A 14063-nucleotide genomic window follows, 5' to 3' on the forward strand; every position below is an offset into this window, starting at 1 on the left:
GATCCCAAGCCTTGGCTGCGTACCAAGCAAGGAGCAGGGTCAAAAGCAAGCAACAGATGTGTGGTCCTGACCCCAGGAGCAGAGAAAGGTCACGGTTCCAGCCTCTAGGACAATCTGAAACCTGCAGAGGAATAACCATGGGCAGGAATCCCAGACCAAAGAGAAGCCTGCAGTTCTGTCCCTCTGAACCAACAGAGCTTTAATATGGCAGATAGTGGCCAAGGACAAGAGCAGCCAACGGAAACTCTAACCAGAGGCGAGCCCACAGGCTTATTGGTCGGACCCAAATCCAGGACAGGAACTTGCAGGGCTCAGATGGGGGACAAGGATAAGACTCGTCCCAGATCAGATTTTGGGAGCACTGAAAGTTTGTGAGTCCCCGGCCTGAGCTGTGCCTGAGAGCCTGGAAAAACACAACACCCAATACCCCAAGAAAGCAGCAGCAAGACCAGCTCTAACCTTCCCTGCAGAAGTGGGGCAGAGCCCAGCTATTACATAAAGTCCAAAGTCAGGAAATAGGCTGGAAGAATGAGCAAACAAAAAAAAAAGAATCCCTCCACAGAAAGCTACTATAGTGGCTGGGACACTCTCCACACAAACCCAGAAGAAGAGAATGACTCCAAAGCATCTCCAAGCAAAGCCTCAGAGAAAAAGACAACCTGGGCACAAACTCAACTAGAATTTCTGGAAGAGATGAAGCAAGAATTTTTTAAAATAGCTAAAAAAGTGTTTTTACAAATAAATTGCAAGCTCTAGAGGGAAAATAGAAAAGAAATGAGAACTGTGGGGAAAAGAATTAGAAAGGGAATCAACAACTTGGCACAAAAAAGAGGCACAAATCCTTGTCCAAGCCACAAACTCCCTGAAAATTAGAATGGATCAAATAGGAGCCAAAGACTACATAACGCAACAAGAAATACTAAAACAAAATCAAAAGACTGAAAAAACAGAAGAAAATGTAAACTGTCTTATGAGGGGAAATGACTGACCCAGAAAGCAGAACAAAGAAAGATAACCTAAGAATCACTGGACTACCAGGAAGCCATGACCAAAAAGAAGAACATAGACATCCTATTTCAAGAAGTAATAAAACAAAACTCCCCAGACTTCTTAGAACCAGAGGGCAAAGTGCAAAGACAAAGAATTCACCAATCACCTCCTGAGAGAAACCCCAAAATGAACCAAGAACCAAGGAGGCAAAGTCAGAATAACTCATGATTTGGCTGCCAGCATTGTAAAAGAGCAGAGAGCTTGAAATATGATATTCTAGAAGGCAAATGGTACAGGCTTAAAGCAAAGAATAACTTACCCATAAAAACTGAGAAGAATCCTACAAGGGGAAAATGGATCTTTAATGAAATAGAGGACTTCCAAGCATACCTGACAAAAAGACCAGAGCTATACAGAAACTTCAAAGCGCAAAGACAAGAGTCAAGGAGAACATAACGAGGTAAAAATGAATGCATAATCATAAGGAATTAAACAAGGATAAATTGCCTACATTGCATTATGGGGAGATGATACATGGGTCCGCTCTGAACCCTATCACCATCAAGGGTCATAGAGGGAGTGTAATTAGATAGAAGGTCTGGGAGTAGTTCTGTTATGTGATGGTATTCTTCTTAAAAGGAGAATGGAAAAGGTGCCAAAGAGAAATACACTGGAGGGAGAAAGAGGAAGGCTAGGGGAAATTATCTCACATAATATGGGTGCACAAAGGGAAATCTACACAAAAAAGAAGGGAGGGGTAGAGGAACCGTCTGTCTGTCTCTGTCTCTCTGTCTCTGTCTCTCTCTCACACACACACACACACACACACTCAGATACAGAAATATATTTTATTTAACAGGGAAATAGGAGGGAAAGGGGAGAAAGGAGAAGGGGAAATTAAGGGAATGCTTAATCCTAAGCAAAAACAGAAACAAAAACAAAAACAAAAAATCCTCTAAGAATATATTTATACATATTTAAGTGTGTGTATGTACATATATATATATATACACATATTTTTTTACTTAAATACATTTATAGTTTTTTTGTGCTGGCAAAGAATTGGAATCTCAGGGCAAGAGAAAGGTCCCCATCAATTGAGGAATGATCACCCCAAGTTATCATATATGAATGTGATGGAATGCTGTTGTGCTATAAGAAATGAATGGTTTAAGAGAAACCTGAAAAAATTTGTATGAACTGATACAGTGTGGAGTAAGCAGAGCCAGGAAATGACAATAATATTATAACGTCAAACAACTTTGAAAGTCTTAGGATCTCTGATCAGCATAATGGTCAACCATAATTCCAGAGGGCTAAGGATGAAACAGACTACCTACCTCCTGATAGTGAGGTGAAAGAATCAGAGTACAAAATGAGACATATTCTTTACATGATCAATTTGGAAAGTTTTTTGCTTACTATATATTTGTAACAAGGGCTTTGTCCTTTATTTCTCAACTGGGGGCAGAGCAGAGATTGGGAGGGAGAAAAGGAGGATTTTTGCTAATTGAAAAAATACTATCTTTTTTTTAAAAAAAAAAAAAAAAAAGGCTATTGCAGAAGTCCAGACAAGAGGTGATGACAGTCTGAATCAGGGAAGTATCTCTGTGAAATGAGGACATTGGTAAGAAATATTGTAGATATATAAATGACAAGATTTGGCAACACATTGGATATGTGGAATAAATGAGACTGAGGGGTTGAGGATAACACCAATGTTGCAAACCTAGGACACTGAAGGAATGGTGGTGCCTTCAACAAAAAAGGGAAAGTTCAGAAGGGGGAAAATTTGGGGGGAAGATAAGGAGTTCTACTTTGGATATGCCAATTTTGACATGCCCATGAGCCATGCTGCCTAGGGGTAGTTGGTGATTTGTGACTGGTGCTCAAAAGAGAGAATAGATCAATAGACAGACAGGCAGGCAGGCAGGCAGAGAGATAGACAGGATAGATAGACAGATAGATAGAATGAAGGGGCTTAAAGATGGGAGAGATTTGAATGTGTTTGTTAATAGGCAGCATCTCTCCAGCAGATTGAGAGTTGTTTTTTAAAATAATATTTTGTTTTTCCCGATTACATGTAAAAACCATTTTTAACATTCTTTTTTAAAATTTTGAGTTCCAAATTCTCTGCTGTCTTCCCTCCCACCCCTGACTCCTCATTGAGAAGACTATTTGATATAGGTTATACATGTGCAGTCATGTGAAACATATTTCTATGTTTTTCTTTCTTTCTTTCTTTCTTTCTTTCTTTCTTTTTTTGAGGCAGTCAAGTTTAAGTGACTTACCCAGGGTCACACAGTTAGTTAGTGCCTGAGGCCAGATTTGAATTCAGGTCCTCCTGACTCCAAGGCCGGTGCTCTGTCCACTACACCATCTATTTGCCCCTTCATATGTTTTTCCATATTTTCCATGTTGTGACATAAGACAGAAATAATAATAAAAATAATAAAGAAAGCTTTTTTTAAGTATGCTTTGATCTATACTTAGATTCTCTCAGTTCCTTCTCTGGAGGTGGATAGCGTTTTTCATCATGAGTCTTTTAGATTTGTCTTGGATCTTTGTATTACTAAAAATAGTTAAGTCATGCACAATTGATCATCATACTATAGTGCTATTACTGTGTACAATGTTCTCCTGGTTCTGCCCATTTCACTTTGCATCAGTTCATGTAAGTTTTTTCTGAGAGTATCTTACTCATCATTTCTTATAGCACAGTAGTATTCCATCACAATCACATACCACAAATTGTTCAGCCATTCCCCAACTGGGCATCCCTTCCATTTCCAATTCTTTGGCACCATAAAAATAGCTGCTATAAATATTTTTGTGCATATAGTTCATTTTCCTTTTCGTTTTTTATCTCTTTGGGATACAGACCTAGCAGTGGCATTGCTGGGTCAAAAGATATGCATGGTTTATAAAATCATTCATGGCTGACCTTACAATATTGCTGTTACTTTGTTCACAGTACATTTCACTTTACATCAGCTCATGCAAGTCTTTCCAGGTTTTTCTGAGATCGTCCTGCTCATCATTTCTTATCGTATAATAGTATTCCATCATAATCACATACCACAATTTGTTTAGCCATTCCCCAACTAATGGGCATTCCCTCAATTTCTAATTCTTTACCCCCAGAAGAGAGGTGTTATAAATATTTTTGTACATATAGGTCCTCTTCCTTTTTTTGTTTTTGTTTTTTCATATCTTTTGGGATACAGACCTAGCAGTGGTATTGCTAGCTCAAAAGGTATGCATGGTTTTATAGTCCTTTGGCCATAGTTCCAGATTGCTCTCCAGAATGGTTGAATCCATTCATAACCCACCAACAATGCATTAGTGTCTCAATTTTCCCATATCCCCTCCAACATTTGTCATTTTCCTTTTGTGTCATATTAGCCAATATGATAGGTGTGGGGTGGTACCTCAGACTACTGCCTCCCTCAATCTTCCCTCCCTTCTATCAGCCCCCTCCCCTTCTCTTATCTCCCTCCCCTCCTACTTTCCTGTATTGTAAAATAGATTTCTATACCCAACTGAGTTTGTATGTTACTGCCTCTTTGAGGGAATTCTGATGAGAGTAAGGTTAAAGAGCTCCCCCCACCTCACCTGTCTTCCCCTCCACTATATAAGCTCTTTTGAGCCTCTTTTATATGAAATAATTTACCTCATTCTACCTCTCCTTTCCCCTTTCTCTCAGGGCCTTCCTCTTTCTTTCCCCTTAATTTTTTTTATATCATCCCATCATATTCAACTCATCCCTGTGCCCTCTTTCTATGTACACTCTTTCTAATGCCCTAATAATGAAAAGTTCCCAGGAGTTACAGGTATCATCTTCCCATCTAGGAATGTAAACAGCTTAATCTTATTGAATCACTTATGATTTCTCTTTCCTGTTTACCTTTTCATGCTTCTCTTGAGTCTTGTATTTGAAAGTCAAATTTTTCTATTCAGTTCTTATCTTTTCATCAGGAATGCTTGAAAGTCCTCTATTTAATGAAATATCCATTTCCCCCTGAATGATCATACTCAGTTTTACTGAATAGGTGATTCTTGGTTGTAATCCTAGATCCTTTGCCCTCCAGCAAAGCCCTCTGATCTTTTGATGTAGAAACTGCTGAATCCTGTATTATCCTGACTATGACTCCACAACATTTGAATTGTTTCTTCTTGGCTGCTTGAAATATTTTCTCCTTGACCTAGGAGCTCTGGAATTGGCTTTTCATTTTGAGAGTTTTCATTTTGGGATCTCTTTCAAGAGGTGATTTGTGAATTCTTTTAATTTAGATTTTACCCTCTGGTTCTAGAATATCAGGACAGTTTTCCTTGATAATTTCTTGAAAGCTGATGTCTAGGCTCTTTTTTTATCATGGCTTTCATGTAGGCCAATAATTCTTAAATTATCTCTCCTCCATCTATTTTCTAGGTCAGTTTTTTTTCCAATAAGATATTTCACATTTTCTTCTATTTTTTTCATCCTTTTGATTTTGTTTTATTGTTTCTTGATGTCTCACAGAGTCATTATCTCCCACTTGCTCAATTCTAATTTTTAAGGAATTATTTCTTCAGTGAGCTTTTGTACCTCCTTTTCCATCTGGCCAGTTCTACTTTTTAAGGAGTTCTTTTCTTCAGTGAATTTTTGTGCCTCTTTTACCATTTTGCCTATTCTGTTTTTTTAAGGTGTTATTTTCTTCAGTATTTCATGTGACTCTTTTACCATTTTGCCTATTCTGTTTTTTAAGGTGTTATTTTCTTCAGTATTTTATGTGACTCTTTTACTCAGCTGTTGACTCTTTTTTCATGATTTTCTTGCATCACTCTCATTTATTTTCCCAAATTTTCCTCTACCTCTCTTATTTAATTTTTAAAATCTTTTTTGAGCTCTTCCAGGAATTCTTTTGAGGCCTGAGACCAATTCTAATTTTTCTTTGAGGCTTTGCATGTAGCAGTTTTGAATTTGCTGTCTTCTTCTGAGTTTGTGTTTTGATCTTCCCTGTCATCATAGTAACTTTCTATGGTCATATTCTTTTTTGTTGGTGTTTGTTTGTTCATTTTTTCCAACCTATTTCTTGACTTTCAATTTTATTTTAAAGTTGGGCTCTGCTCCTGGGATGGAGGGGACACTCTCCCAAACTTCAGATTTTTTGTACAGTTGTTTTCAGAGTTAGTTCTGGGGGTCTGTAAGTTTTCAATTCCTCCAAGGTGGTATGAGATGTTTACTATTCTCTTGGCCTGTAAGTGATCACAAGTACCCACTCCTCTGCAGCCTTAAGCACACCAGTTCCAGTGCTCCTCCTTGCCCTATTTTATTTTAAAGTTGTTTGGAGGGGATTTGGGAGAGCTCAGGAAAGTCCCTACTTCTTCCCTGCCATCTTGGCTCTGCCTTGTCCCCCCAGATGGAGAGATTAAACATTAGAAAAAATAGAGATAGGGGCAGCTAGATGGCACAGTGGATAGAGCACCAGTCCTGGAGTCAGAAGGACCTGAGTTCAAATCTGGTCTCAAGTCAGAGACTTAACACTTACTAGCTGTGTGTCCCTGGGCAAGTCACTTAACCCCAATTGCCTCGCCAAAAAAAAAGAAAAGAAAAGAAAAGAAAAAATAGGGATAATGGAGGCTTCAATCTTATAGAGAAGGAAAAAGGAGCTGGGATCAAGGATGCAGAGAAGTTAGCACTGGCAAGGAGAGCCACCTCTGCATCTGAGACTGGAGTGAAGCAGGGGATCTGATGAGAACTGAAGCCAAAGAAGAGAAGAAGAGGGAAGTCGTGATGAATGGAATCAATTTTCTCTCCAGAGTGTGAGGTGAAATCTTTTTTCTGAGAGAGTGGGGAAAGGAGATACCATGGGCAACTTGAGGAGAGAAGAGAAGGTCTGGAATAGCCACTGTGGTGAATAGGATAGAGAATCAGCTAGCAAGGAGTAAAAGGACCGTCCGGATGCAGCGAAAGCTCAGTTGAGATGAATCTGTAGCGTGCCCTCATCAGCACAACTGAACGTCTTCTTCCAGCTCTGTTCAGTAGCACCTGAGTGGGAGGGGAGGAGGCAGGCAAGATTGGGATTTAGCCAGGAAGGAGAAGCAAAAGACAAGAAGTGAGGGATTTGAGCATGGAAGATGGAGAGTTTAAGTAGCTGTGGACCGTCATGGTTGGGGAGGAAGGGGAGCAGAGCAGTAGCAGGCGTGATAGCCTGAGAAAGTACCAAGGGTTGAGGGAATAGAGGCACAGTGAGAAAAAAGAGTTAAGTTAGAAGGAGTGAGGCACAGGGAGAGACGGAATGATAGGAAATGATGATCAGATCAAGTCATTTCAGAGTTCCTCATCACGGAAGTAGAGCATTAAAGATGATGGCAAGATCAAGGGTGTGACCATCCCTTTGGGTAACTGAGGTGGAGTGGAGAAGTGAGTCATAGCATTTGAGTAGATTGAGGAACTGGAAGTTTCGAGTATCTGACTGAACACAATTAGAGGAATGCTGAAATCCCTTATTATGAGGGCAAGAGTTGGAGTAGAAAGGGAGACTGTGAACTTGTTAAGAAAGGAGGGAGAAGGTCCTGGAGAGTGGTGGATAACAGCCAACAGGATCTGGAAGCTGTAGCTACAAATAGTTAAGGAAGTTTTCTTAAATGCAGAAACTCACCTTGGCCCAGTTTCCTTTCACCTCAGTCTAGGATTTTAAATTTGCATATAATATTTCATAAATGCAGTGTCACCTGAGAAGAGGTCTCTGTGAGTCCCAGAGGATAGAAAGAATGGGAGTTGAAAGGGTCTAAAGTGAAGGGAAGCTTGTTAATTATGGAATAGGAGTTTCAGGGGGCACAACACAAGAGGCAGGCAGATATTGAGCGAGACATTGTAGGGGCATGGCTGAGCCGGAAGGGGATGAGAGAATGGGAAATGGGAACTGGAGAAAGGTGTGGCTACTCTTGCACAGTCAAGGATTCAGTATTGTTGGGACTGGAAGAGTAAGAGAGGGGTGGAAGGAAGTTTGCTAACCATGAGAGAATAAATTCAAACAGAGCATCAGGAGATGGGAGTAGCTCCATTGAGAAAAGGATGAGTCAAACAATCCAGGTCACAACTCCTCCTCAGCCCAGCCGTGATCTTGGCACAGTCATAAATTTATCACACATTGGCTCATAACGTTCCTATCCTGTTATGATTTTGATCTCCTTCCTAACCCAGTGACCCATTCACATCATAGTCCAAAACACATTTACCGCGTGAATCAAAAATACCAAGATACAATATTCAGCCCCTGTAACAATCGTCATGTACAAATGATTTGTTAAGGAGCCTCCACATGCCCTGCAGATGGAGTTCCGAGGAAGAATAGTGGAAGGAGTCGGAGGTTCATTGTTGTTGTTCAGTCGTTTATAGTAGTGTCCAACTCCTTGTGACCCCGTGGACCTCCGTTCCTGGGATTTTCTTGGCAAAGATACTGGAGTAGTTTGCCATCTTTCCCACAGTGGCAAACAGAGGTTAAATGACTTGTACAAGGTCACATAACTAGGAAGTTCTGAGGCTGAATTTGAACTCGGGTTTTCCCAACTCCAAGCCCAGCACTCTATCCACTGCACCACCTAGATGCCTCAAGAGGCTCATAGGATTATGGAATTAAAAATGAAATGGATTTTAGAAACCATCCTGGTCCAACCCCCTCATTTCACACATGAGAAAACTGAGCGCCCCAGTGACTAAGCAACTGGTACAAAGTTATTCGTGTAGCAAGTGGCAGAGATGGGATTTGAAACTATGTCCTATTATTCCAAAGAGTGACCTTTCCACTGATCTGCTCTGCCACATTTTGGGGGTGGGGAAGGAGTACCCAACCAATCCCCTCATCAACATCCATTCTTGTGCCCGTAACTTGGAACCCCGCAGAACCATGATGCAATCTGACCATCCATATTACATCTCAGGTGTAGGTTCCTATGCTTGAGGCAGCAGCAGTCTCTGGGCTGCCAGACCTGACCGGTAGATGAGAAACAGAGAGACAGAGAGACAGAGGAGAGTGAGAGACAGAGACAGAGAGAGAGACAGAGAGAGATAGAGAAAGACAGAGACAGAGAGAGAGACAGAGAGAGAGAGAGAGACAGAGAGAGAGACAGAGAGAGAGAGAGAGACAGAGAGAGAGAGAGAGAGAGAGAGAGAGATGCAATCCCCTTGGGTTTTAACTACTCTACTCAGGGGAATAGTTTTGCAGCAATTCTTTTTCGGGACTTCCTCTCAAGCCCCTGTCTCTCTGGTCCTTGTGTGTGAAGTCCTGTGGTCACTGAAGGCATGCAATCAGCCGGTCTGCATCAGTGGATGCTACATTAAGCCCTTGGAATGGCAGGTTCTGGGAAGAAGGCTCCAAACTCTGTCTTTGTTCAGAGTTTCATCTTCTCCAGTGAGCAGGAGACTCCAGACTGGCTTGCTTGGGTGTGACACACAAAACTTGGAGGAAGAGAGTTCCAAGAGTAGGTGGATTAGGCAAGCCTCTTCTGTTGGATTCTTCTTGTCCCTTGAGATGGAAACATGTATCTATCACTCCACTCGGTTGCCAAAGCACATTTAATCTCACATCAATCTTGGGATTAGCCTGTCTCTCTAATGGCAAATCGTGTTGGGTTTCATATTTCCATCCTCTGACTCCTGATAGACTGAAGAAGGCCCTTTCCTTGTCCTTGGGGAACTCTTAGATTGTAGTATACATATACATAAGACACAGCATACATCTACATAAGACAACTTCTCTCCAACTGCCCCCTTCCAGCTCCCAGAGTAGATACCACCATACTCTGTGGTTCTGCAGAGAAGAGGAAACCGTCCTATCCTCAAACAATGTTTCTATCACCTCCTTCTGTTCAATTCAGTCAGAGCTAAAAAGCCTTTAAGTGCCTAGCATGTGCAAGGCACTGTCCTAGGTGCTGGAGATGCAAAGACAAATATAAAACCTACTACTCCCCTCTAGGAGCTTACATTCTACTGAAAAAATACAATATACAAAAATAAGAAGATAATGAGTAATTTTAAGTAAATTTAAGGAGAGAGAACTCACTAACACTTGAGGGAAGAGATCAAGAAAGGACTCCCATAGGAAGTGTCACTTGAAATGAACCTCAAAGGAAGCTAAAAGGTGAAGATGAGGAAGGAAGGCATTCAAGATCTGGGGAACAGCATGTGCAAAGGTACGGAGGCGGGAGATCAAGAGCAAAGTTAAAAAAAAAAAAACAGCAAATAGGCCAGGTTGGCCAGAATGTGGAGTACATGAAGAAGAATGATACATAATAAACCCGAGAAAACAGAAAGGAGCCAGATTGTAAAGGGTTTTCAAGGCCATGTGGAGCTGTTTGTCTTTGATCTTAGGGGCAAAATGGAATCAAGAATTTCCAGTAGTTCCCTATTATCTTTCAGGTTAACTCCATCCACCTCAGCTTGGCCCTCACGACTTTCTCTTGTACCATTTTTTTTTCTCAGGACCGTTCCCATATGAGCTCTCTTCTTATTCCTTCTACAACAGATTCCTCTACCAAGTTCTGCTCTTCTACAGAAGCTATCCTGTCTATGGAAAATGTCCTCCTTGTCTCTCTCCATCAATGTGTGTCCCAAACCTACTTCAAAAACCACCTCAGGGCTCTCCTCTGGGAATCCTTCCCCCTTGAAACAGAATGGCACAGGATAAATGCTTGTTATATTAAAATAATTGGACTTGGAACCAGGGAGGTAAAGCCCCAGGAATACAGGAGTGAAAGTCCCATTGTCTTCTATTCTGGTGGAACTGCACCTAGCATCTGTCTTCAGGTTTGAACCAGAGTGCTGAAGGATCTCAAGATCGTGCCACCTGAGACGTTACTAGATAAAAAGAAAGTCCCTTGAGGACAGGATCATTTCATTTATCTAACAAACTCAATGGGGATGAGATAACTGCCTTCAGGTGTAAGTAGGGCCATCCTATGGAGCTTGTTGAAAGTTACCCTTTCTACTTCCAGCCAGCTCAGCTTTGGGCTGAACCCAGCCACATATGCAGCTCGGTGCTGGCAGATGTGGGCACTTTGAAAATGATGATGCAATCCTTTCATTTGCTACTGGGCCAGAGGAGCCAACGACTCAGTTGGCCTTTCAAAAATAAAAAAGATTCCACTTGCAGCTCATTCGCTTCGAGTAGCTCTCCCAAACTGGCCAATACTGCTTCTTGTCTCCTTCCTTCCCATGAGCACAGGGCATGAGCATCGCTTCCCCACGTTGAAGCCTCCCTCATACGGTGCATGGACTCAGCTCAGCAACCTCATTGAGTCTGGTTGCTATTTCTCCTTGGTGTTCCCATTCCTCAGTAGGTGACCAAGCATCCTTCTGTAGGAAGCTATGTCCAGGTTTGGAGGAAACCTCAAAGGTTCTGTAGATCCTATGTCCAAAGAGCGGAGCTGTCTGGTGTCTTCTCTGTACAGAGAGAACAACCGCTGACAGAAGGAGGAGTCCAAGCCATTGGCTTTTCTTGCCACAAGACACGGACGATAGTGTAGAGTCGAGATGAAATGTAAAATGCCCCATCAGCTACCCTGAAAACTGCTTTATGTCCTAAACACAGGATCATAGAAATAGACTAAGCACTGGAAGAGAACTCAGATGCCATCCCTTTCATTTTACAAACATTTAGCCAACTGACTTGCCCAAGGTCACACAGCTATTCATTATCAGAAGTGGGATTTGATCCTAGTGTGGAAATGGATAGAGCCCCAGGCCTAGAGTCAGGAAGACTCATCTTCCTGAGTTCAAATCCAACCTCAGACACTTACAAGCTGTGTCACGTCACTGTTTGCCTCAGTTTCCTCATCTGTAAAACGAGCTGGAGAGAGAAATGGCACTCCAGTATCTTTGCCAAGAAAACCCCAAATGAGGTCACAGAGAGTTGGACGTGACTGAAACGACATCAGCTTCTGGCTCCAGAGTCAGGGCTCATTCCACTATACCACAGTGCTGAATCAAGCAGAGAGCAATAGCGGTTATTAGTTAAATGACTGACTCCTGTTCTAAGTCATTTGGTCAACGTGAGTTATTAGTCTCTCGGCTCTTTTAACATTTCACTGAGTGTGGGAAATAAATATCTGTCCCATACCTGATTTATATGGTACCCTGAGTCCTTTCCTACTCCCCCTAGACATAAGCCAAACCTAAGCTGTACTTTAAGTTGTATGTAAGCACCTGAAGCTCGCTGCAGTGGTTCCTTGAAGTTAGACTAGTATTTGAAGGGCTGTCCCATTGAGGAGGGATTAATTAGCTTTGTTTTGCTTAGCCCGAAAGGGCAGAACCAGGAACCACAGGGGGGAGGTGCAAAGGGCAGATTTAAGTTAGATGACAGGAACAATATTCTAATGATGAACAAAAATCAGAATTAACTGCCCCCAGAGGTAGGGAGCTGCCCCCCGCTGGAGACCCACAGACAAAAAGTGGATGGCTGCTTGCTAGTTATGTTGGAGAGGGCCCTTTCTTCTGGACCCAGGGTGGGCTCCATGGCCTCCAAGGCCTCTCCCCCATCTCGCTAGAATCTGATCTTCATCACTCCTGCGTCCTGTTCCTCAGCATATGTTGCTTTGGAAGCGTTCCCCAACAGATAAATGGCAAAACGGCTAATGGGGGAATTTGTTTGCATGATGATACATATTTGTAATGGGTTTTTGTTTTCCTTACCTTCTCAGTGGAGAGGAGAGGGGAAGAATTCAGAACTGGAAAACAAAATTGCATTAAAAAATTAAAATTAAATTTTTTTCTTAAAAAGATAAATGGCCAAAGAAGACAAATAGGTAGTTTTCAAAGGAAGGAATCTAAGGTATCAACAGCCATATGAAAAAAATGCTCCATGTCATAATAACTAGAGAAATGCAAATTAAAGCAACTCTGAGGTTCCACCTCATATCCACCAGATTGGCAAATACGACAAAGGAGAAAAATGAGAATGAAGGGAAGGGAGTAGTATGGCACATTAATGCAGTGTTGATGGAGCTGTGAATTGACCCAGCCATCCTGGAAAGCAATTTGGAGCTATGCCCAGAAAGCTACTAAACTGTGCATACCTTCTGACCCAGCAATGCTGCTATTAGGCTGATATGCCCAAAGAGATCAAAGAAAGAGAAGAAAGGCTCTTGTGTGCAAAAATATTTATTGCAGCTCATTTTGAGGCAGCAAAGAACCGGATGCTAAGAAAGCGCCCACCAACAGGAAAATGGCTAAACAAGTTAGGGTACATGGATGTCGTGGACTGACACAAGAAATGGCAAAAGGGATAGTTTCAAAAAAACCTTGGAAGACATCTATGAACTGATGCAGAGTAAAGCGAGTGGAACCAGGAAAACAAGTGATACACTAACAACAGCTGTATACAGATGAATAATTTGGAAAGACTTAGGCACTCTGAGTAACCACAACGAACCAGGATGAAGCCTGCTAACCGCCTCCTCTCAGATGGATGATAGGCTCAAGAGGCAGAATGAGACGTAACTTTTTTTGAGGGGGGGTAAAGAAATTGGGGTTAAGTGGCTTGCCCAGGGTCACACAGCTAGAGAGTGTCATGTGTCTGAGGCTGGATTTGAATTCAGGTCCTCCTGGCTCTAGGGTCAGTGCTCTACCCACTGCACCACCTAGCTGCCCCTGAGATATAACTTTTTGACACGGCCAATGTGGGAATTTGCTTTTGCTTGACCATACACATTTGTTGTCAAAATTTCCTTTTCTTTTTTAAAAATTTTTGTTCAATGGGGGAGGAGGGGGAATAATGCTTATTAATTGAAAAAATTAATTTAATTTTTCAAAGAAGGATTATTGGTCCTTTCAAAACCTGCATACTTTGAGCCAAGAGGGATCTTACGGACAGAACTGCTCTCTTTTCAGGAGAGTGAAACTGAAGCCCAAGAGGGGGACATAGGTAATAAAGATCACATACTCTGCACCCGTCACATAGTTTGCCAAAAAATTCAGCAAAGAGAAGAGGAAGAAATGATTCTTAACCTCTGTGGAGACCAGCACTGGCCAGACTATCACCACCTACACACACACACACACACACACACACACACACACACACACACACACA

At 41.8% G+C, this 14063-nt stretch overlaps 1 long non-coding RNA gene across 1 annotated transcript in view; it reads left to right on the plus strand.

The window, feature by feature from the left end:
• The first annotated feature begins 1135 nt into the window (after positions 1 to 1135).
• Positions 1136 to 14063, plus strand: part of LOC114038820 — a 20917-nt gene continuing 7989 nt past the window's right edge. Inside the window, exon 1 of the long non-coding RNA XR_003568598.1 lies at positions 1136 to 1450. This is a non-coding gene — a long non-coding RNA (uncharacterized LOC114038820). The remainder of the gene's footprint in view (positions 1451 to 14063) is intronic.

This window comes from Vombatus ursinus, unplaced genomic scaffold (genome assembly GCF_900497805.2).
Source record: "Vombatus ursinus unplaced genomic scaffold, bare-nosed wombat genome assembly UNPS02011369.1, whole genome shotgun sequence".
Lineage (NCBI taxonomy): Eukaryota > Metazoa > Chordata > Mammalia > Diprotodontia > Vombatidae > Vombatus > Vombatus ursinus.